The 17,327-nt window shown below is 45.7% G+C and overlaps 44 non-coding genes across 44 annotated transcripts; all 44 read left to right on the top strand.

The window, feature by feature from the left end:
- The first annotated feature begins 58 nt into the window (after nucleotides 1-58).
- trnat-cgu (transfer RNA threonine (anticodon CGU)) lies at nucleotides 59-132 on the top strand. The gene has a single exon. It is a non-coding gene; the product is annotated as a tRNA-Thr (tRNA).
- A 190-nt stretch (nucleotides 133-322) lies between these two features.
- trnar-ucu (transfer RNA arginine (anticodon UCU)) lies at nucleotides 323-412 on the top strand. The gene is given in 2 exon segments: nucleotides 323-359; nucleotides 377-412. It is a non-coding gene; the product is annotated as a tRNA-Arg (tRNA).
- Nucleotides 413-994: 582 nt separating this feature from the next.
- On the top strand, nucleotides 995-1,068 carry trnat-agu (transfer RNA threonine (anticodon AGU)). The gene has a single exon. It is a non-coding gene; the product is annotated as a tRNA-Thr (tRNA).
- Nucleotides 1,069-1,239: 171 nt separating this feature from the next.
- On the top strand, nucleotides 1,240-1,313 carry trnat-cgu (transfer RNA threonine (anticodon CGU)). The gene has a single exon. It is a non-coding gene; the product is annotated as a tRNA-Thr (tRNA).
- A 190-nt stretch (nucleotides 1,314-1,503) lies between these two features.
- On the top strand, nucleotides 1,504-1,593 carry trnar-ucu (transfer RNA arginine (anticodon UCU)). The gene is given in 2 exon segments: nucleotides 1,504-1,540; nucleotides 1,558-1,593. It is a non-coding gene; the product is annotated as a tRNA-Arg (tRNA).
- Nucleotides 1,594-2,176: 583 nt separating this feature from the next.
- trnat-agu (transfer RNA threonine (anticodon AGU)) lies at nucleotides 2,177-2,250 on the top strand. The gene has a single exon. It is a non-coding gene; the product is annotated as a tRNA-Thr (tRNA).
- A 168-nt stretch (nucleotides 2,251-2,418) lies between these two features.
- Nucleotides 2,419-2,492, top strand: trnat-cgu (transfer RNA threonine (anticodon CGU)). The gene has a single exon. It is a non-coding gene; the product is annotated as a tRNA-Thr (tRNA).
- A 190-nt stretch (nucleotides 2,493-2,682) lies between these two features.
- Nucleotides 2,683-2,772, top strand: trnar-ucu (transfer RNA arginine (anticodon UCU)). The gene is given in 2 exon segments: nucleotides 2,683-2,719; nucleotides 2,737-2,772. It is a non-coding gene; the product is annotated as a tRNA-Arg (tRNA).
- Nucleotides 2,773-3,354: 582 nt separating this feature from the next.
- Nucleotides 3,355-3,428, top strand: trnat-agu (transfer RNA threonine (anticodon AGU)). Its single transcript has one exon. It is a non-coding gene; the product is annotated as a tRNA-Thr (tRNA).
- Nucleotides 3,429-3,596: 168 nt separating this feature from the next.
- On the top strand, nucleotides 3,597-3,670 carry trnat-cgu (transfer RNA threonine (anticodon CGU)). Its single transcript has one exon. It is a non-coding gene; the product is annotated as a tRNA-Thr (tRNA).
- A 190-nt stretch (nucleotides 3,671-3,860) lies between these two features.
- trnar-ucu (transfer RNA arginine (anticodon UCU)) lies at nucleotides 3,861-3,950 on the top strand. Its single transcript is given in 2 exon segments — nucleotides 3,861-3,897; nucleotides 3,915-3,950. It is a non-coding gene; the product is annotated as a tRNA-Arg (tRNA).
- Nucleotides 3,951-4,532: 582 nt separating this feature from the next.
- trnat-agu (transfer RNA threonine (anticodon AGU)) lies at nucleotides 4,533-4,606 on the top strand. The gene has a single exon. It is a non-coding gene; the product is annotated as a tRNA-Thr (tRNA).
- A 171-nt stretch (nucleotides 4,607-4,777) lies between these two features.
- On the top strand, nucleotides 4,778-4,851 carry trnat-cgu (transfer RNA threonine (anticodon CGU)). The gene has a single exon. It is a non-coding gene; the product is annotated as a tRNA-Thr (tRNA).
- Nucleotides 4,852-5,041: 190 nt separating this feature from the next.
- trnar-ucu (transfer RNA arginine (anticodon UCU)) lies at nucleotides 5,042-5,131 on the top strand. Its single transcript is given in 2 exon segments — nucleotides 5,042-5,078; nucleotides 5,096-5,131. It is a non-coding gene; the product is annotated as a tRNA-Arg (tRNA).
- Nucleotides 5,132-5,713: 582 nt separating this feature from the next.
- trnat-agu (transfer RNA threonine (anticodon AGU)) lies at nucleotides 5,714-5,787 on the top strand. The gene has a single exon. It is a non-coding gene; the product is annotated as a tRNA-Thr (tRNA).
- Nucleotides 5,788-5,958: 171 nt separating this feature from the next.
- On the top strand, nucleotides 5,959-6,032 carry trnat-cgu (transfer RNA threonine (anticodon CGU)). The gene has a single exon. It is a non-coding gene; the product is annotated as a tRNA-Thr (tRNA).
- A 190-nt stretch (nucleotides 6,033-6,222) lies between these two features.
- Nucleotides 6,223-6,312, top strand: trnar-ucu (transfer RNA arginine (anticodon UCU)). Its single transcript is given in 2 exon segments — nucleotides 6,223-6,259; nucleotides 6,277-6,312. It is a non-coding gene; the product is annotated as a tRNA-Arg (tRNA).
- Nucleotides 6,313-6,894: 582 nt separating this feature from the next.
- On the top strand, nucleotides 6,895-6,968 carry trnat-agu (transfer RNA threonine (anticodon AGU)). Its single transcript has one exon. It is a non-coding gene; the product is annotated as a tRNA-Thr (tRNA).
- A 171-nt stretch (nucleotides 6,969-7,139) lies between these two features.
- On the top strand, nucleotides 7,140-7,213 carry trnat-cgu (transfer RNA threonine (anticodon CGU)). The gene has a single exon. It is a non-coding gene; the product is annotated as a tRNA-Thr (tRNA).
- A 190-nt stretch (nucleotides 7,214-7,403) lies between these two features.
- On the top strand, nucleotides 7,404-7,493 carry trnar-ucu (transfer RNA arginine (anticodon UCU)). The gene is given in 2 exon segments: nucleotides 7,404-7,440; nucleotides 7,458-7,493. It is a non-coding gene; the product is annotated as a tRNA-Arg (tRNA).
- Nucleotides 7,494-8,075: 582 nt separating this feature from the next.
- Nucleotides 8,076-8,149, top strand: trnat-agu (transfer RNA threonine (anticodon AGU)). Its single transcript has one exon. It is a non-coding gene; the product is annotated as a tRNA-Thr (tRNA).
- A 171-nt stretch (nucleotides 8,150-8,320) lies between these two features.
- On the top strand, nucleotides 8,321-8,394 carry trnat-cgu (transfer RNA threonine (anticodon CGU)). The gene has a single exon. It is a non-coding gene; the product is annotated as a tRNA-Thr (tRNA).
- A 190-nt stretch (nucleotides 8,395-8,584) lies between these two features.
- Nucleotides 8,585-8,674, top strand: trnar-ucu (transfer RNA arginine (anticodon UCU)). Its single transcript is given in 2 exon segments — nucleotides 8,585-8,621; nucleotides 8,639-8,674. It is a non-coding gene; the product is annotated as a tRNA-Arg (tRNA).
- Nucleotides 8,675-9,256: 582 nt separating this feature from the next.
- Nucleotides 9,257-9,330, top strand: trnat-agu (transfer RNA threonine (anticodon AGU)). Its single transcript has one exon. It is a non-coding gene; the product is annotated as a tRNA-Thr (tRNA).
- A 171-nt stretch (nucleotides 9,331-9,501) lies between these two features.
- trnat-cgu (transfer RNA threonine (anticodon CGU)) lies at nucleotides 9,502-9,575 on the top strand. Its single transcript has one exon. It is a non-coding gene; the product is annotated as a tRNA-Thr (tRNA).
- Nucleotides 9,576-9,765: 190 nt separating this feature from the next.
- On the top strand, nucleotides 9,766-9,855 carry trnar-ucu (transfer RNA arginine (anticodon UCU)). Its single transcript is given in 2 exon segments — nucleotides 9,766-9,802; nucleotides 9,820-9,855. It is a non-coding gene; the product is annotated as a tRNA-Arg (tRNA).
- A 583-nt stretch (nucleotides 9,856-10,438) lies between these two features.
- Nucleotides 10,439-10,512, top strand: trnat-agu (transfer RNA threonine (anticodon AGU)). The gene has a single exon. It is a non-coding gene; the product is annotated as a tRNA-Thr (tRNA).
- A 171-nt stretch (nucleotides 10,513-10,683) lies between these two features.
- Nucleotides 10,684-10,757, top strand: trnat-cgu (transfer RNA threonine (anticodon CGU)). The gene has a single exon. It is a non-coding gene; the product is annotated as a tRNA-Thr (tRNA).
- A 190-nt stretch (nucleotides 10,758-10,947) lies between these two features.
- trnar-ucu (transfer RNA arginine (anticodon UCU)) lies at nucleotides 10,948-11,037 on the top strand. Its single transcript is given in 2 exon segments — nucleotides 10,948-10,984; nucleotides 11,002-11,037. It is a non-coding gene; the product is annotated as a tRNA-Arg (tRNA).
- A 582-nt stretch (nucleotides 11,038-11,619) lies between these two features.
- On the top strand, nucleotides 11,620-11,693 carry trnat-agu (transfer RNA threonine (anticodon AGU)). Its single transcript has one exon. It is a non-coding gene; the product is annotated as a tRNA-Thr (tRNA).
- Nucleotides 11,694-11,864: 171 nt separating this feature from the next.
- On the top strand, nucleotides 11,865-11,938 carry trnat-cgu (transfer RNA threonine (anticodon CGU)). Its single transcript has one exon. It is a non-coding gene; the product is annotated as a tRNA-Thr (tRNA).
- Nucleotides 11,939-12,128: 190 nt separating this feature from the next.
- trnar-ucu (transfer RNA arginine (anticodon UCU)) lies at nucleotides 12,129-12,218 on the top strand. Its single transcript is given in 2 exon segments — nucleotides 12,129-12,165; nucleotides 12,183-12,218. It is a non-coding gene; the product is annotated as a tRNA-Arg (tRNA).
- Nucleotides 12,219-12,800: 582 nt separating this feature from the next.
- trnat-agu (transfer RNA threonine (anticodon AGU)) lies at nucleotides 12,801-12,874 on the top strand. Its single transcript has one exon. It is a non-coding gene; the product is annotated as a tRNA-Thr (tRNA).
- Nucleotides 12,875-13,045: 171 nt separating this feature from the next.
- On the top strand, nucleotides 13,046-13,119 carry trnat-cgu (transfer RNA threonine (anticodon CGU)). Its single transcript has one exon. It is a non-coding gene; the product is annotated as a tRNA-Thr (tRNA).
- A 190-nt stretch (nucleotides 13,120-13,309) lies between these two features.
- Nucleotides 13,310-13,399, top strand: trnar-ucu (transfer RNA arginine (anticodon UCU)). The gene is given in 2 exon segments: nucleotides 13,310-13,346; nucleotides 13,364-13,399. It is a non-coding gene; the product is annotated as a tRNA-Arg (tRNA).
- Nucleotides 13,400-13,981: 582 nt separating this feature from the next.
- Nucleotides 13,982-14,055, top strand: trnat-agu (transfer RNA threonine (anticodon AGU)). Its single transcript has one exon. It is a non-coding gene; the product is annotated as a tRNA-Thr (tRNA).
- A 171-nt stretch (nucleotides 14,056-14,226) lies between these two features.
- trnat-cgu (transfer RNA threonine (anticodon CGU)) lies at nucleotides 14,227-14,300 on the top strand. Its single transcript has one exon. It is a non-coding gene; the product is annotated as a tRNA-Thr (tRNA).
- Nucleotides 14,301-14,490: 190 nt separating this feature from the next.
- trnar-ucu (transfer RNA arginine (anticodon UCU)) lies at nucleotides 14,491-14,580 on the top strand. The gene is given in 2 exon segments: nucleotides 14,491-14,527; nucleotides 14,545-14,580. It is a non-coding gene; the product is annotated as a tRNA-Arg (tRNA).
- A 583-nt stretch (nucleotides 14,581-15,163) lies between these two features.
- On the top strand, nucleotides 15,164-15,237 carry trnat-agu (transfer RNA threonine (anticodon AGU)). The gene has a single exon. It is a non-coding gene; the product is annotated as a tRNA-Thr (tRNA).
- A 168-nt stretch (nucleotides 15,238-15,405) lies between these two features.
- On the top strand, nucleotides 15,406-15,479 carry trnat-cgu (transfer RNA threonine (anticodon CGU)). Its single transcript has one exon. It is a non-coding gene; the product is annotated as a tRNA-Thr (tRNA).
- A 190-nt stretch (nucleotides 15,480-15,669) lies between these two features.
- On the top strand, nucleotides 15,670-15,759 carry trnar-ucu (transfer RNA arginine (anticodon UCU)). The gene is given in 2 exon segments: nucleotides 15,670-15,706; nucleotides 15,724-15,759. It is a non-coding gene; the product is annotated as a tRNA-Arg (tRNA).
- Nucleotides 15,760-16,341: 582 nt separating this feature from the next.
- Nucleotides 16,342-16,415, top strand: trnat-agu (transfer RNA threonine (anticodon AGU)). The gene has a single exon. It is a non-coding gene; the product is annotated as a tRNA-Thr (tRNA).
- A 171-nt stretch (nucleotides 16,416-16,586) lies between these two features.
- Nucleotides 16,587-16,660, top strand: trnat-cgu (transfer RNA threonine (anticodon CGU)). Its single transcript has one exon. It is a non-coding gene; the product is annotated as a tRNA-Thr (tRNA).
- A 190-nt stretch (nucleotides 16,661-16,850) lies between these two features.
- trnar-ucu (transfer RNA arginine (anticodon UCU)) lies at nucleotides 16,851-16,940 on the top strand. The gene is given in 2 exon segments: nucleotides 16,851-16,887; nucleotides 16,905-16,940. It is a non-coding gene; the product is annotated as a tRNA-Arg (tRNA).
- Nucleotides 16,941-17,327: the final 387 nt, after the last annotated feature.

Below are 17,327 nucleotides of genomic sequence, written 5' to 3'. Positions count from 1 at the left end.
ACCATCCCTCAGCTGTTGTCGGAGGACAGTGTCCAAAGCTAATGCGCAGTGGCAGCCAGGCGCCTTGGTTTAGCTGGTCAAAGCGCCTGTCTCGTAAACAGGAGATCCTGGGTTCGAATCCCAGCGGTGCCTGTCCTCTGATACCTTTGCTCACTGGAATCTTTCTTGGACATTGGGCATCAGCATTTTGAATCATGTTTGAATTGTGCAGAGGCTCGAGGACCTGTCTTTCCTGCCCACAGAGTTTAAAAAGCTTCACACTGCTGGACGTTCAAATGCCCAGAAGAAAAACCATCACGTGGCCCAGCCATGCAGTCAGACAGGCTCTGTGGCGCAATGGATAGCGCGTTGGACTTCTAGATTGTGAAATGAGGCCATTCAAAGGTTGTGGGTTTGAGTCCCACCAGAGTCGAGAATGTTGGTGTTTTGTTTTCTATATACTGCACAATGTTTCCCGCAGGCAACAGAAAGTTTTTGAGGACTCTTGTTTTCAACGTATTCAATTAAATAATGTCAATCAAGACAAAAGGCTTGGAATCATACCCGATAACCGTCATAGAGGTATTTGAGTCACTGTCTTGTATCATGTAGATGCAGAACTTCACATATGTTCATATATGCATCAAATTGAATTGACATATCTATATAAAATGCAGTGCAAGAAAACGACCATAACATGGAAGGGTCTGACCTGCTAGCTTCCATGATATCCCTCTATCTATGGAGGGTTGGGTCAAAAGGGTGATACATTTGGATAGTTTTCCATTTTCTCCACGTGCTGGGGTAGAGACGTCGATGCTAACGGGTATGAGGCCATTCAAATTGTTCTCTGTGGTTTACTACCACATTTGCTTACGGAAACTTCTTGGCACTTGCACAAAAGGACCGGCCACCACAACAGAGAAGTGCCATACTTTGTTTTTCTTTCCGTAGCCTAAATGGTCTTTGCTAAAGGTTTCCTGGGTCGCCCTTCCAGGTTCCTCACACAGGGCTTGGTGCCGTGGCTTAGTTGGTTAAAGCGCCTGTCTAGTAAATAGGAGATCCTGGGTTCGAATCCCAGCGGTGCCTTTGGCGAAACTCATGTGGCTCAAGTCTGTGCACCTTAGCGAGCATGTGATTTTCCCAGAATTTACCAAAAACGGTGAAACCGAGTTTTTCTTTGCAGATTTTTCCATTTTCATATCATCCCTCAGCTGTTGTCGGAGGACAGTGTCCAAAGCTAATGCGCAGTGGCAGCCAGGCGCCGTGGCTTAGCTGGTCAAAGCGCCTGTCTCGTAAACAGGAGATCCTGGGTTCGAATCCCAGCGGTGCCTGTCCTCTGATACCTTTGCTCACTGGAATCTTTCTTGGACAGAGGGCATCAGCATTTTGAATCATGTTTCAATTGTGCAGAGGCTCGAGGACCTGTCTTTCCTGCCCACAGAGTTTAAAAAGCTTCACACTGCTGGACGTTCAAATGCCCAGAAGAAAAACCATCACGTGGCCAATACATGCAATCAGACAGGCTCTGTGGGGCAATGGATAGCGCATTGGACTTCTAGATTGTGAAATGAGGCCATTCAAAGGTTGTGGGTTCGAGTCCCACCAGAGTCGTAAATGTTGGTGTTTTGTTTTCTATATACTGCACAGTGTTTCCCGCAGGCAACAGAAAGTTTTTGAGGGCTCTTGTTTTCAACGTATTCAAATAAATAATGTCAATCAAGTCAAAAGGCTTGGAATCATACCCGAGAACCGTCATAGAGGTATTTGAGTCACTGGCTTGTATCATGTAGATGCAGAACTTCACATATGTTCATATATGCATCAAATTGAATTGACATTTCTATATAAAATGCAGTGTAAGAAAACGACCATAACATGGAAGGGTCTGACCTGCTAGCTTCCATGATATCCCTCTATCTATGTAGGGTTGGGTCAAAAGGGTGATACATTTGGATAGTTTTCCATTTTCTCCACGTGCTGGGGTAGAGACGTCGATGCTACCGGTACTGAAGGCCATTCAAATTGTTCTCTGTGGTTTACTACCACATTTGCCTTCGGAAACTTCTTGGCACTTGCACACATGGACCAGCCACCACAACAGAGAAGTGCCATACTTTGTTTTTCTTTCCGTAGCCTAAATGGTCTTTGCTAAAGGTTTCCTGGGTCGCCCTTCCAGGTTCCTCACACAGGGCTTGGCGCCGTGGCTTAGTTGGTTAAAGTGCCTGTCTAGTAAACAGGAGATCCTGGGTTCGAATCCCAGTGGTGCCTTTGGCAAAACTCATGTGGCTCAAGTCTGTGCACCTTAGCGAGCATGTGATTCCCAGAATTGACCAAAACTGTTAAACCGAGGTTTTCTTTGCAGATTTTTCCATTTTCATACCATCCCTCAGCTGTTGTCGGAGGACAGTGTCCAAAGCTAATGCGCAGTGGCAGCCAGGCTCCGTGGTTTAGCTGGTCAAAGCGCCTGTCTCGTAAACAGAAGATCCTGGGTTCGATTCCCAGCGGTGCCTGTCCTCTGATACCTTTGCTCACTGGAATCTTTCTTGGACAGAGGGCATCAGCATTTTGAATCATGTTTCAATTGTGCAGAGCCTCGAGGACCTGTCTTTTCTGCCCACAAAGTTTAAAAAGCTTCACACTGCTGGACGTTCAAATGCCCAGAAGAAAAACCATCACGTGGCCAATACATGCAATCAGACAGGCTCTGTGGCGCAATGGATAGCGCATTGGACTTCTAGATTGTGAAATGAGGCCATTCAAAGGTTGTGGGATCGAGTCCCACCAGAGTCGTAAATGTTGGTGTTTTGTTTTCTATATACTGCACAGTGTTTCCCGCAGGCAACAGAATGTTTTTGAGGACTCTTGTTTTCAACGTATTCAAATAAATAATGACAATCAAGTCAAAAGGCTTGGAATCATACCCGAGAACCGTCATAGAGGTATTTGAGTCACTGGCTTGTATCATGTAGATGCAGAACTTCACATATGTTCATATATGCATCAAATTGAATTGACATTTCTATATAAAATGCAGTGTAAGAAAACGACCATAACATGGAAGGGTCTGACCTGCTAGCTTCCATGATATCCCTCTATCTATGTAGGGTTGGGTCAAAAGGGTGATACATTTGGATAGTTTTCCATTTTCTCCACGTGCTGGGGTAGAGACGTCGATGCTACCGGTTATGAGGCCATTCAAATTGTTCTCTGTGGTTTACTACCACATTTGCCTTCGGAAACTTCTTGGCACTTGCACACATGGACCAGCCACCACAACAGAGAAGTGCCATACTTTGTTTTTCTTTCCGTAGCCTAAATGGTCTTTGCTAAAGGTTTCCTGGGTCGCCCTTCCAGGTTCCTCACACAGGGCTTGGCGCCGTGGCTTAGTTGGTTAAAGTGCCTGTCTAGTAAACAGGAGATCCTGGGTTCGAATCCCAGTGGTGCCTTTGGCAAAACTCATGTGGCTCAAGTCTGTGCACCTTAGCGAGCATGTGATTCCCAGAATTGACCAAAACTGTTAAACCAAGGTTTTCTTTGCAGATTTTTCCATTTTCATACCATCCCTCAGCTGTTGTCGGAGGACAGTGTCCAAAGCTAATGCGCAGTGGCAGCCAGGCTCCGTGGCTTAGCTGGTCAAAGCGCCTGTCTCGTAAACAGAAGATCCTGGGTTCGATTCCCAGCGGTGCCTGTCCTCTGATACCTTTGCTCACTGGAATCTTTCTTGGACAGAGGGCATCAGCATTTTGAATCATGTTTCAATTGTGCAGAGCCTCGAGGACCTGTCTTTTCTGCCCACAAAGTTTAAAAAGCTTCACACTGCTGGACGTTCAAATGCCCAGAAGAAAAACCATCACGTGGCCAATACATGCAATCAGACAGGCTCTGTGGCGCAATGGATAGCGCATTGGACTTCTAGATTGTGAAATGAGGCCATTCAAAGGTTGTGGGATCGAGTCCCACCAGAGTCGTAAATGTTGGTGTTTTGTTTTCTATATACTGCACAGTGTTTCCCGCAGGCAACAGAAAGTTTTTGAGGACTCTTGTTTTCAACGTATTCAAATAAATAATGACAATCAAGTCAAAAGGCTTGGAATCATACCCGAGAACCGTCATAGAGGTATTTGAGTCACTGGCTTGTATCATGTAGATGCAGAACTTCACATATGTTTATATATGCATCAAATTGAATTGACATTTCTATATAAAATGCAGTGCAAGAAAACGACCATAACATGGAAGGGTCTGACCTGCTAGCTTCCATGATATCCCTCTATCTATGTAGGGTTGGGTCAAAAGGGTGATACATTTGGCTAGTTTTCCATTTTCTCCACGTGCTGGGGTCGAGATGTCGATCCTAACGGGTATGAGGCCATTCAAATTGTTCTCTGTGGTTTACTACCACATTTGCTTATGGAAACTTCTTGGCACTTGCACACAGGGACCGGCCACCACAACAGAGAAGTGCCATACTTTGTTTTCCTTTCCTTGGCCTAAATGGTCTTTGCCAATGGTTTCCTGGGTCGCCCTTCCAAGTTTCTCACACAGGGCTTGGCGCCGTGGCTTAGTTGGTTAAAGTGCCTGTCTAGTAAACAGGAGATCCTGGGTTCGAATCCCAGCGGTGCCTTTGGCGAAACTCATGTGGCTAAAGTCTGTGCACCTTAGCGAGCATGTGATTTTCCCAGAATTGACCAAAAACGGTGAAACCGAGGTTTTCTTTGCAGATTTTTCCATTTTCATACCATCCCTCAGCTGTTGTCGGAGGACAGTGTCCAAAGCTAATGCACAGTGGCAGCCAGGCGCCGTGGCTTAGCTGGTCAAAGCGCCTGTCTCGTAAACAGGAGATCCTGAGTTCGAATCCCAGCGGTGCCTGTCCTCTGATACCTTTGCTCACTGGAATCTTTCTTGGACAGAGGGCATCAGCATTTTGAATCATGTTTCAATTGTGCAGAGGCTCAAGGACCTGTCTTTTCTGACCACAAAGTTTAAAAAGCTTCACACTGCTGGACGTTCAAATGCCCAGAAGAAAAACCATCACGTGGCCAATACATGCAATCAGACAGGCTCTGTGGCGCAATGGATAGCACATTGGACTTCTAGATTGTGAAATGAGGCCATTCAAAGGTTGTGGGTTCGAGTCCCACCAGAGTCGTAAATGTTGGTGTTTTGTTTTCTATATACTGCACAATGTTTCCCGCAGGCAACAGAAAGTTTTTGAGGACTCTTGTTATCAACGTATTCAATTAAATAATGTCAATCAAGACAAAAGGCTTGGAATCATACCCGATAACCGTCATAGAGGTATTTGAGTCACTGGCTTGTATCATGTAGATGCAGAACTTCACATATGTTCATATATGCATCAAATTGAATTGACATTTCTATATAAAATGCAGTGCAAGAAAACGACCATAACATGGAAGGGTCTGACCTGCTAGCTTCCATGATATCCCTCTATCTATGTAGAGTTGGGTCAAAAGGGTGATACATTTGGCTAGTTTTCCATTTTCTCCACGTGCTGGGGTCGAGATGTCGATCCTAACGGGTATGAGGCCATTCAAATTGTTCTCTGTGGTTTACTACCACATTTGCTTATGGAAACTTCTTGGCACTTGCACACAGGGACCGGCCACCACAACAGAGAAGTGCCATACTTTGTTTTCCTTTCCGTAGACTAAATGGTCTTTGCCAAAGGTTTCCTGGGTCGCCCTTCCAAGTTTCTCACACAGGGCTTGGCGCAGTGGCTTAGTTGGTTAAAGCGCCTGTCTAGTAAACAGGAGATCCTGGGTTCGAATCCCAGCGGTGCCTTTGGCGAAACTCATGTGGCTCAAGTCTGTGCACCTTAGCGAGCATGTGATTTTCCCAGAATTGACCAAAAACGGTGAAACCGAGGTTTTCTTTGCAGATTTTTCCATTTTCATACCATCCCTCAGCTGTTGTCGGAGGACAGTGTCCAAAGCTAATGCGCAGTGGCAGCCAGGCGCCGTGGCTTAGCTGGTCAAAGCGCCTGTCTCGTAAACAGGAGATCCTGGGTTTGAATCCCAGCGGTGCCTGTCCTCTGATACCTTTGCTCACTGGAATCTTTCTTGGACAGAGGGCATCAGCATTTTGAATCATGTTTCAATTGTGCAGAGGCTCGAGGACCTGTCTTTCCTGCCCACAGAGTTTAAAAAGCTTCACACTGCTGGACGTTCAAATGCCCAGAAGAAAAACCATCACGTGGCCAATACATGCAATCAGACAGGCTCTGTGGCGCAATGGATAGCGCATTGGACTTCTAGATTGTGAAATGAGGCCATTCAAAGGTTGTGGGTTCGAGTCCCACCAGAGTCGTAAATGTTGGTGTTTTGTTTTCTATATACTGCACAGTGTTTCCCGCAGGCAACAGAAAGTTTTTGAGGACTCTTGTTTTCAACGTATTCAAATAAATAATGTCAATCAAGTCAAAAGGCTTGGAATCATACCCGAGAACCGTCATAGAGGTATTTGAGTCACTGGCTTGTATCATGTAGATGCAGAACTTCACATATGTTCATATATGCATCAAATTGAATTGACATTTCTATATAAAATGCAGTGCAAGAAAACGACCATAACATGGAAGGGTCTGACCTGCTAGCTTCCATGATATCCCTCTATCTATGTAGGGTTGGGTCAAAAGGGTGATACATTGGGCTAGTTTTCCATTTTCTCCACGTGCTGGGGTCGAGATGTCGATCCTGACGGGTATGAGGCCATTCAAATTGTTCTCTGTGGTTTACTACCACATTTGCTTATGGAAACTTCTTGGCACTTGCACACAGGGACCGGCCACCACAACAGAGAAGTGCCATACTTTGTTTTCCTTTCCGTAGCCTAAATGGTCTTTGCCAAAAGTTTCCTGGGTCGCCCTTCCAAGTTCCTCACACAGGGCTTGGCGCCGTGGCTTAGTTGGTTAAAGCGCCTGTCTAGTAAACAGGAGATCCTGAGTTCGAATCCCAGCGGTGCCTTTGTCGAAACTCATGTGGCTCAAGTCTGTGCACCTTAGCGAGCATGTGATTTTCCCAGAATTGACCAAAAACGGTGAAACCGAGGTTTTCTTTGCAGATTTTTCCATTTTCATACCATCCCTCAGCTGTTGTCGGAGGACAGTGTCCAAAGCTAATGCACAGTGGCAGCCAGGCGCCGTGGCTTAGCTGGTCAAAGCGCCTGTCTCGTAAACAGGAGATCCTGGGTTCGAATCCCAGCGGTGCCTGTCCTCTGATACCTTTGCTCACTGGAATCTTTCTTGGACAGAGGGCATCAGCATTTTGAATCATGTTTCAATTGTGCAGAGGCTCGAGGACCTGTCTTTTCTGACCACAAAGTTTAAAAAGCTTCACACTGCTGGACGTTCAAATGCCCAGAAGAAAAACCATCACGTGGCCAATACATGCAATCAGACTGGCTCTGTGGCGCAATGGATAGCGCATTGGACTTCTAGATTGTGAAATGAAGCCATTCAAAGGTTGTGGGTTTGAGTCCCACCAGAGTCGTAAATGTTGGTGTTTTGTTTTCTATATTCTGCACAGTGTTTCCCGCAGGCAACAGAAAGTTTTTGAGGACTCTTGTTTTCAACGTATTCAATTAAATAATGTCAATCAAGACAAAAGGCTTGGAATCATACCCGAGAACCGTTATAGAGGTATTTGAGTCACTGTCTTGTATCATGTAGATGCAGAACTTCACATATGTTCATATATGCATCAAATTTAATTGACATTTCTATATAAAATGCAGTGCAAGAAAACGACCATAACATGGAAGGGTCTGACCTGCTAGCTTCCATGATATCCCTCTATCTATGGAGGGTTGGGTCAAAAGGGTGACACATTTGGATAGTTTTCCATTTTCTCCACGTGCTGGGGTAGAGACGTCGATGCTAACGGGTATGAGGCCATTCAAATTGTTCTCTGTGGTTTACTACCACATTTGCTTACGGAAACTTCTTGGCACTTGCACACAGGGACCGGCCACCACAACAGAGAAGTGCCATACTTTGTTTTCCTTTCCGTAGCCTAAATGGTCTTTGCCAAAGGTTTCCTGGGTCGCCCTTCCAGGTTCCTCACACAGGGCTTGGCGCCGTGGCTTGGTTGGTTAAAGCGCCTGTCTAGTAAACAGGAGATCCTGGGTTCGAATCCCAGCGGTGCCTTTGGCGAAACTCATGTGGCTCAAGTCTGTGCACCTTAGCGAGCATGTGATTTTCCCAGAATTGACACAAAATGGTGAAACCGAGGTTTTCTTTGCAGATTTTTCCATTTTCATACCATCCCTCAGCTGTTGTCGGAGGACAGTGTCCAAAGCTAATGCGCAGTGGCAGCCAGGCGCCTTGGTTTAGCTGGTCAAAGCGCCTGTCTCGTAAACAGGAGATCCTGGGTTCGAATCCCAGCGGTGCCTGTCCTCTGATACCTTTGCTCACTGGAATCTTTCTTGGACATTGGGCATCAGCATTTTGAATCATGTTTGAATTGTGCAGAGGCTCGAGGACCTGTCTTTCCTGCCCACAGAGTTTAAAAAGCTTCACACTGCTGGACGTTCAAATGCCCAGAAGAAAAACCATCACGTGGCCCAGCCATGCAGTCAGACAGGCTCTGTGGCGCAATGGATAGCGCGTTGGACTTCTAGATTGTGAAATGAGGACATTCAAAGGTTGTGGCTTTGAGTCCCACCAGAGTCGAGAATGTTGGTGTTTTGTTTTCTATATACTGCACAATGTTTCCCGCAGGCAACAGAAAGTTTTTGAGGACTCTTGTTTTCAACGTATTCAATTAAATAATGTCAATCAAGACAAAAGGCTTGGAATCATACCCGATAACCGTCATAGAGGTATTTGAGTCACTGTCTTGTATCATGTAGATGCAGAACTTCACATATGTTCATATATGCATCAAATTGAATTGACATATCTATATAAAATGCAGTGCAAGAAAACGACCATAACATGGAAGGGTCTGACCTGCTAGCTTCCATGATATCCCTCTATCTATGGAGGGTTGGGTCAAAAGGGTGATACATTTGGATAGTTTTCCATTTTCTCCACGTGCTGGGGTAGAGACGTCGATGCTAACGGGTATGAGGCCATTCAAATTGTTCTCTGTGGTTTACTACCACATTTGCTTACGGAAACTTCTTGGCACTTGCACAAAAGGACCGGCCACCACAACAGAGAAGTGCCATACTTTGTTTTTCTTTCCGTAGCCTAAATGGTCTTTGCTAAAGGTTTCCTGGGTCGCCCTTCCAGGTTCCTCACACAGGGCTTGGTGCCGTGGCTTAGTTGGTTAAAGCGCCTGTCTAGTAAACAGGAGATCCTGGGTTCGAATCCCAGCGGTGCCTTTGGCGAAACTCATGTGGCTCAAGTCTGTGCACCTTAGCGAGCATGTGATTTTCCCAGAATTTACCAAAAACGGTGAAACCGAGTTTTTCTTTGCAGATTTTTCCATTTTCATATCATCCCTCAGCTGTTGTCGGAGGACAGTGTCCAAAGCTAATGCGCAGTGGCAGCCAGGCGCCGTGGCTTAGCTGGTCAAAGCGCCTGTCTCGTAAACAGGAGATCCTGGGTTCGAATCCCAGCGGTGCCTGTCCTCTGATACCTTCGCTCACTGGAATCTTTCTTGGACAGAGGGCATCAGCATTTTGAATCATGTTTCAATTGTGCAGAGGCTCGAGGACCTGTCTTTCCTGCCCACAGAGTTTAAAAAGCTTCACACTGCTGGACGTTCAAATGCCCAGAAAAAAAACCATCACGTGGCCAATACATGCAATCAGACAGGCTCTGTGGGGCAGAGGATAGCGCATTGGACTTCTAGATTGTTAAATGAGGCCATTCAAAGGTTGTGGGTTCGAGTCCCACCAGAGTCGTAAATGTTGGTGTTTTGTTTTCTATATACTGCACAGTGTTTCCCGCAGGCAACAGAAAGTTTTTGAGGGCTCTTGTTTTCAACGTATTCAAATAAATAATGTCAATCAAGTCAAAAGGCTTGGAATCATACCCGAGAACCGTCATAGAGGTATTTGAGTCACTGGCTTGTATCATGTAGATGCAGAACTTCACATATGTTCATATATGCATCAAATTGAATTGACATTTCTATATAAAATGCAGTGTAAGAAAACGACCATAACATGGAAGGGTCTGACCTGCTAGCTTCCATGATATCCCTCTATCTATGTAGGGTTGGGTCAAAAGGGTGATACATTTGGATAGTTTTCCATTTTCTCCACGTGCTGGGGTAGAGACGTCGATGCTACCGGTACTGAAGGCCATTCAAATTGTTCTCTGTGGTTTACTACCACATTTGCCTTCGGAAACTTCTTGGCACTTGCACACATGGACCAGCCACCACAACAGAGAAGTGCCATACTTTGTTTTTCTTTCCGTAGCCTAAATGGTCTTTGCTAAAGGTTTCCTGGGTCGCCCTTCCAGGTTCCTCACACAGGGCTTGGCGCCGTGGCTTAGTTGGTTAAAGTGCCTGTCTAGTAAACAGGAGATCCTGGGTTCGAATCCCAGCGGTGCCTTTGTCGAAACTCATGTGGCTCAAGTCTGTGCACCTTAGCGAGCATGTGATTTTCCCAGAATTGACCAAAAACGGTGAAACCGAGGTTTTCTTTGCAGATTTTTCCATTTTCATACCATCCCTCAGCTGTTGTCGGAGGACAGTGTCCAAAGCTAATGCGCAGTGGCAGCCAGGCGCCGTGGCTTAGCTGGTCAAAGCGCCTGTCTCGTAAACAGGAGATCCTGGGTTTGAATCCCAGCGGTGCCTGTCCTCTGATACCTTTGCTCACTGGAATCTTTCTTGGACAGAGGGCATCAGCATTTTGAATCATGTTTCAATTGTGCAGAGGCTCGAGGACCTGTCTTTCCTGCCCACAGAGTTTAAAAAGCTTCACACTGCTGGACGTTCAAATGCCCAGAAGAAAAACCATCACGTGGCCAATACATGCAATCAGACAGGCTCTGTGGCGCAATGGATAGCGCATTGGACTTCTAGATTGTGAAATGAGGCCATTCAAAGGTTGTGGGTTCGAGTCCCACCAGAGTCGTAAATGTTGGTGTTTTGTTTTCTATATACTGCACAGTGTTTCCCGCAGGCAACAGAAAGTTTTTGAGGACTCTTGTTTTCAACGTATTCAAATAAATAATGTCAATCAAGTCAAAAGGCTTGGAATCATACCCGAGAACCGTCATAGAGGTATTTGAGTCACTGGCTTGTATCATGTAGATGCAGAACTTCACATATGTTCATATATGCATCAAATTGAATTGACATTTCTATATAAAATGCAGTGCAAGAAAACGACCATAACATGGAAGGGTCTGACCTGCTAGCTTCCATGATATCCCTCTATCTATGTAGGGTTGGGTCAAAAGGGTGATACATTGGGCTAGTTTTCCATTTTCTCCACGTGCTGGGGTCGAGATGTCGATCCTGACGGGTATGAGGCCATTCAAATTGTTCTCTGTGGTTTACTACCACATTTGCTTATGGAAACTTCTTGGCACTTGCACACAGGGACCGGCCACCACAACAGAGAAGTGCCATACTTTGTTTTCCTTTCCGTAGCCTAAATGGTCTTTGCCAAAAGTTTCCTGGGTCGCCCTTCCAAGTTCCTCACACAGGGCTTGGCGCCGTGGCTTAGTTGGTTAAAGCGCCTGTCTAGTAAACAGGAGATCCTGAGTTCGAATCCCAGCGGTGCCTTTGTCGAAACTCATGTGGCTCAAGTCTGTGCACCTTAGCGAGCATGTGATTTTCCCAGAATTGACCAAAAACGGTGAAACCGAGGTTTTCTTTGCAGATTTTTCCATTTTCATACCATCCCTCAGCTGTTGTCGGAGGACAGTGTCCAAAGCTAATGCACAGTGGCAGCCAGGCGCCGTGGCTTAGCTGGTCAAAGCGCCTGTCTCGTAAACAGGAGATCCTGGGTTCGAATCCCAGCGGTGCCTGTCCTCTGATACCTTTGCTCACTGGAATCTTTCTTGGACAGAGGGCATCAGCATTTTGAATCATGTTTCAATTGTGCAGAGGCTCGAGGACCTGTCTTTTCTGACCACAAAGTTTAAAAAGCTTCACACTGCTGGACGTTCAAATGCCCAGAAGAAAAACCATCACGTGGCCAATACATGCAATCAGACTGGCTCTGTGGCGCAATGGATAGCGCATTGGACTTCTAGATTGTGAAATGAAGCCATTCAAAGGTTGTGGGTTTGAGTCCCACCAGAGTCGTAAATGTTGGTGTTTTGTTTTCTATATTCTGCACAGTGTTTCCCGCAGGCAACAGAAAGTTTTTGAGGACTCTTGTTTTCAACGTATTCAATTAAATAATGTCAATCAAGACAAAAGGCTTGGAATCATACCCGAGAACCGTTATAGAGGTATTTGAGTCACTGTCTTGTATCATGTAGATGCAGAACTTCACATATGTTCATATATGCATCAAATTTAATTGACATTTCTATATAAAATGCAGTGCAAGAAAACGACCATAACATGGAAGGGTCTGACCTGCTAGCTTCCATGATATCCCTCTATCTATGGAGGGTTGGGTCAAAAGGGTGACACATTTGGATAGTTTTCCATTTTCTCCACGTGCTGGGGTAGAGACGTCGATGCTAACGGGTATGAGGCCATTCAAATTGTTCTCTGTGGTTTACTACCACATTTGCTTACGGAAACTTCTTGGCACTTGCACACAGGGACCGGCCACCACAACAGAGAAGTGCCATACTTTGTTTTCCTTTCCGTAGCCTAAATGGTCTTTGCCAAAGGTTTCCTGGGTCGCCCTTCCAGGTTCCTCACACAGGGCTTGGCGCCGTGGCTTGGTTGGTTAAAGCGCCTGTCTAGTAAACAGGAGATCCTGGGTTCGAATCCCAGCGGTGCCTTTGGCGAAACTCATGTGGCTCAAGTCTGTGCACCTTAGCGAGCATGTGATTTTCCCAGAATTGACACAAAATGGTGAAACCGAGGTTTTCTTTGCAGATTTTTCCATTTTCATACCATCCCTCAGCTGTTGTCGGAGGACAGTGTCCAAAGCTAATGCGCAGTGGCAGCCAGGCGCCTTGGTTTAGCTGGTCAAAGCGCCTGTCTCGTAAACAGGAGATCCTGGGTTCGAATCCCAGCGGTGCCTGTCCTCTGATACCTTTGCTCACTGGAATCTTTCTTGGACATTGGGCATCAGCATTTTGAATCATGTTTGAATTGTGCAGAGGCTCGAGGACCTGTCTTTCCTGCCCACAGAGTTTAAAAAGCTTCACACTGCTGGACGTTCAAATGCCCAGAAGAAAAACCATCACGTGGCCCAGCCATGCAGTCAGACAGGCTCTGTGGCGCAATGGATAGCGCGTTGGACTTCTAGATTGTGAAATGAGGACATTCAAAGGTTGTGGCTTTGAGTCCCACCAGAGTCGAGAATGTTGGTGTTTTGTTTTCTATATACTGCACAATGTTTCCCGCAGGCAACAGAAAGTTTTTGAGGACTCTTGTTTTCAACGTATTCAATTAAATAATGTCAATCAAGACAAAAGGCTTGGAATCATACCCGATAACCGTCATAGAGGTATTTGAGTCACTGTCTTGTATCATGTAGATGCAGAACTTCACATATGTTCATATATGCATCAAATTGAATTGACATATCTATATAAAATGCAGTGCAAGAAAACGACCATAACATGGAAGGGTCTGACCTGCTAGCTTCCATGATATCCCTCTATCTATGGAGGGTTGGGTCAAAAGGGTGATACATTTGGATAGTTTTCCATTTTCTCCACGTGCTGGGGTAGAGACGTCGATGCTAACGGGTATGAGGCCATTCAAATTGTTCTCTGTGGTTTACTACCACATTTGCTTACGGAAACTTCTTGGCACTTGCACAAAAGGACCGGCCACCACAACAGAGAAGTGCCATACTTTGTTTTTCTTTCCGTAGCCTAAATGGTCTTTGCTAAAGGTTTCCTGGGTCGCCCTTCCAGGTTCCTCACACAGGGCTTGGTGCCGTGGCTTAGTTGGTTAAAGCGCCTGTCTAGTAAACAGGAGATCCTGGGTTCGAATCCCAGCGGTGCCTTTGGCGAAACTCATGTGGCTCAAGTCTGTGCACCTTAGCGAGCATGTGATTTTCCCAGAATTTACCAAAAACGGTGAAACCGAGTTTTTCTTTGCAGATTTTTCCATTTTCATATCATCCCTCAGCTGTTGTCGGAGGACAGTGTCCAAAGCTAATGCGCAGTGGCAGCCAGGCGCCGTGGCTTAGCTGGTCAAAGCGCCTGTCTCGTAAACAGGAGATCCTGGGTTCGAATCCCAGCGGTGCCTGTCCTCTGATACCTTCGCTCACTGGAATCTTTCTTGGACAGAGGGCATCAGCATTTTGAATCATGTTTCAATTGTGCAGAGGCTCGAGGACCTGTCTTTCCTGCCCACAGAGTTTAAAAAGCTTCACACTGCTGGACGTTCAAATGCCCAGAAGAAAAACCATCACGTGGCCAATACATGCAATCAGACAGGCTCTGTGGGGCAGAGGATAGCGCATTGGACTTCTAGATTGTTAAATGAGGCCATTCAAAGGTTGTGGGTTCGAGTCCCACCAGAGTCGTAAATGTTGGTGTTTTGTTTTCTATATACTGCACAGTGTTTCCCGCAGGCAACAGAAAGTTTTTGAGGGCTCTTGTTTTCAACGTATTCAAATAAATAATGTCAATCAAGTCAAAAGGCTTGGAATCATACCCGAGAACCGTCATAGAGGTATTTGAGTCACTGGCTTGTATCATGTAGATGCAGAACTTCACATATGTTCATATATGCATCAAATTGAATTGACATTTCTATATAAAATGCAGTGTAAGAAAACGACCATAACATGGAAGGGTCTGACCTGCTAGCTTCCATGATATCCCTCTATCTATGTAGGGTTGGGTCAAAAGGGTGATACATTTGGATAGTTTTCCATTTTCTCCACGTGCTGGGGTAGAGACGTCGATGCTACCGGTACTGAAGGCCATTCAAATTGTTCTCTGTGGTTTACTACCACATTTGCCTTCGGAAACTTCTTGGCACTTGCACACATGGACCAGCCACCACAACAGAGAAGTGCCATACTTTGTTTTTCTTTCCGTAGCCTAAATGGTCTTTGCTAAAGGTTTCCTGGGTCGCCCTTCCAGGTTCCTCACACAGGGCTTGGCGCCGTGGCTTAGTTGGTTAAAGTGCCTGTCTAGTAAACAGGAGATCCTGGGTTCGAATCCCAGTGGTGCCTTTGGCAAAACTCATGTGGCTCAAGTCTGTGCACCTTAGCGAGCATGTGATTCCCAGAATTGACCGAAACTGTTAAACCGAGGTTTTCTTTGCAGATTTTTCCATTTTCATACCATCCCTCAGCTGTTGTCGGAGGACAGTGTCCAAAGCTAATGCGCAGTGGCAGCCAGGCTCCGTGGCTTAGCTGGTCAAAGCGCCTGTCTCGTAAACAGAAGATCCTGGGTTCGATTCCCAGCGGTGCCTGTCCTCTGATACCTTTGCTCACTGGAATCTTTCTTGGACAGAGGGCATCAGCATTTTGAATCATGTTTCAATTGTGCAGAGCCTCGAGGACCTGTCTTTTCTGCCCACAAAGTTTAAAAAGCTTCACACTGCTGGACGTTCAAATGCCCAGAAGAAAAACCATCACGTGGCCAATACATACAATCAGACAGGCTCTGTGGCGCAATGGATAGCGCATTGGACTTCTAGATTGTGAAATGAGGCCATTCAAAGGTTGTGGGATCAAGTCCCACCAGAGTCGTAAATGTTGGTGTTTTGTTTTCTATATACTGCACAGTGTTTCCCGCAGGCAACAGAAAGTTTTTGAGGACTCTTGTTTTCAACGTATTCAAATAAATAATGACAATCAAGTCAAAAGGCTTGGAATCATACCCGAGAACCGTCATAGAGGTATTTGAGTCACTGGCTTGTATCATGTAGATGCAGAACTTCACATATGTTTATATATGCATCAAATTGAATTGACATTTCTATATAAAATGCAGTGCAAGAAAACGACCATAACATGGAAGGGTCTGACCTGCTAGCTTCCATGATATCCCTCTATCTATGTAGGGTTGGGTCAAAAGGGTGATACATTTGGCTAGTTTTCCATTTTCTCCACGTGCTGGGGTCGAGATGTCGATCCTAACGGGTATGAGGCCATTCAAATTGTTCTCTGTGGTTTACTACCACATTTGCTTATGGAAACTTCTTGGCACTTACACACAGGGACCGGCCACCACAACAGAGAAGTGCCATACTTTGTTTTCCTTTCCGTAGCCTAAATGGTCTTTGCCAATGGTTTCCTGGGTCGCCCTTCCAAGTTCCTCACACAGGGCTTGGCGCCGTGGCTTAGTTGGTTAAAGCGCCTGTCTAGTAAACAGGAGATCCTGGGTTCGAATCCCAGCGGTGCCTTTGGCGAAACTCATGTGGCTCAAGTCTGTGCACCTTAGCGAGCATGTGATTTTCCCAGAATTGACCAAAAACGGTGAAACCGAGGTTTTCTTTGCAGATTTTTCCATTTTCATACCATCCCTCAGCTGTTGTCGGAGGACAGTGTCCAAAGCTAATGCACAGTGGCAGCCAGGCGCCGTGGCTTAGCTGGTCAAAGCGCCTGTCTCGTAAACAGGAGATCCTGAGTTCGAATCCCAGCGGTGCCTGTCCTCTGATACCTTTGCTCACTGGAATCTTTCTTGGACAGAGGGCATCAGCATTTTGAATCATGTTTCAATTGTGCAGAGGCTCGAGGACCTGTCTTTTCTGACCACAAAGTTTAAAAAGCTTCACACTGCTGGACGTTCAAATGCCCAGAAGAAAAACCATCACGTGGCCAATACATGCAATCAGACAGGCTCTGTGGCGCAATGGATAGCACATTGGACTTCTAGATTGTGAAATGAGGCCATTCAAAGGTTGTGGGTTCGAGTCCCACCAGAGTCGTAAATGTTGGTGTTTTGTTTTCTATATGCTGCACAGTGTTTCCCGCAGGCAACAGAAAGTTTTTGAGGATTCTTGTTTTCAACGTATTCAATTAAATAATGTCAATCAAGACAAAAGGCTTGGAATCATACCCGATAACCGTCATAGAGGTATTTGAGTCACTGGCTTGTATCATGTAGATGCAGAACTTCACATATGTTCATATATGCATCAAATTGAATTGACATTTCTATATAAAATGCAGTGCAAGAAAACGACCATAACATGGAAGGGTCTGACCTGCTAGCTTCCATGATATCCCGCTATCTATGTAGGGTTGGGTCAAAAGGGTGATACATTTGGCTAGTTTTCCATTTTCTCCACGTGCTGGGGTCGAGATGTCGATCC

Source organism: Pseudorasbora parva, chromosome 8 (genome assembly GCF_024679245.1).
Source record: "Pseudorasbora parva isolate DD20220531a chromosome 8, ASM2467924v1, whole genome shotgun sequence".
NCBI classification, from domain to species: Eukaryota; Metazoa; Chordata; class Actinopteri; order Cypriniformes; family Gobionidae; genus Pseudorasbora; species Pseudorasbora parva.
The sequence above is the reverse complement of the archived record's forward strand: the minus strand, read 5'-3'. Positions and strand labels throughout refer to the sequence as shown.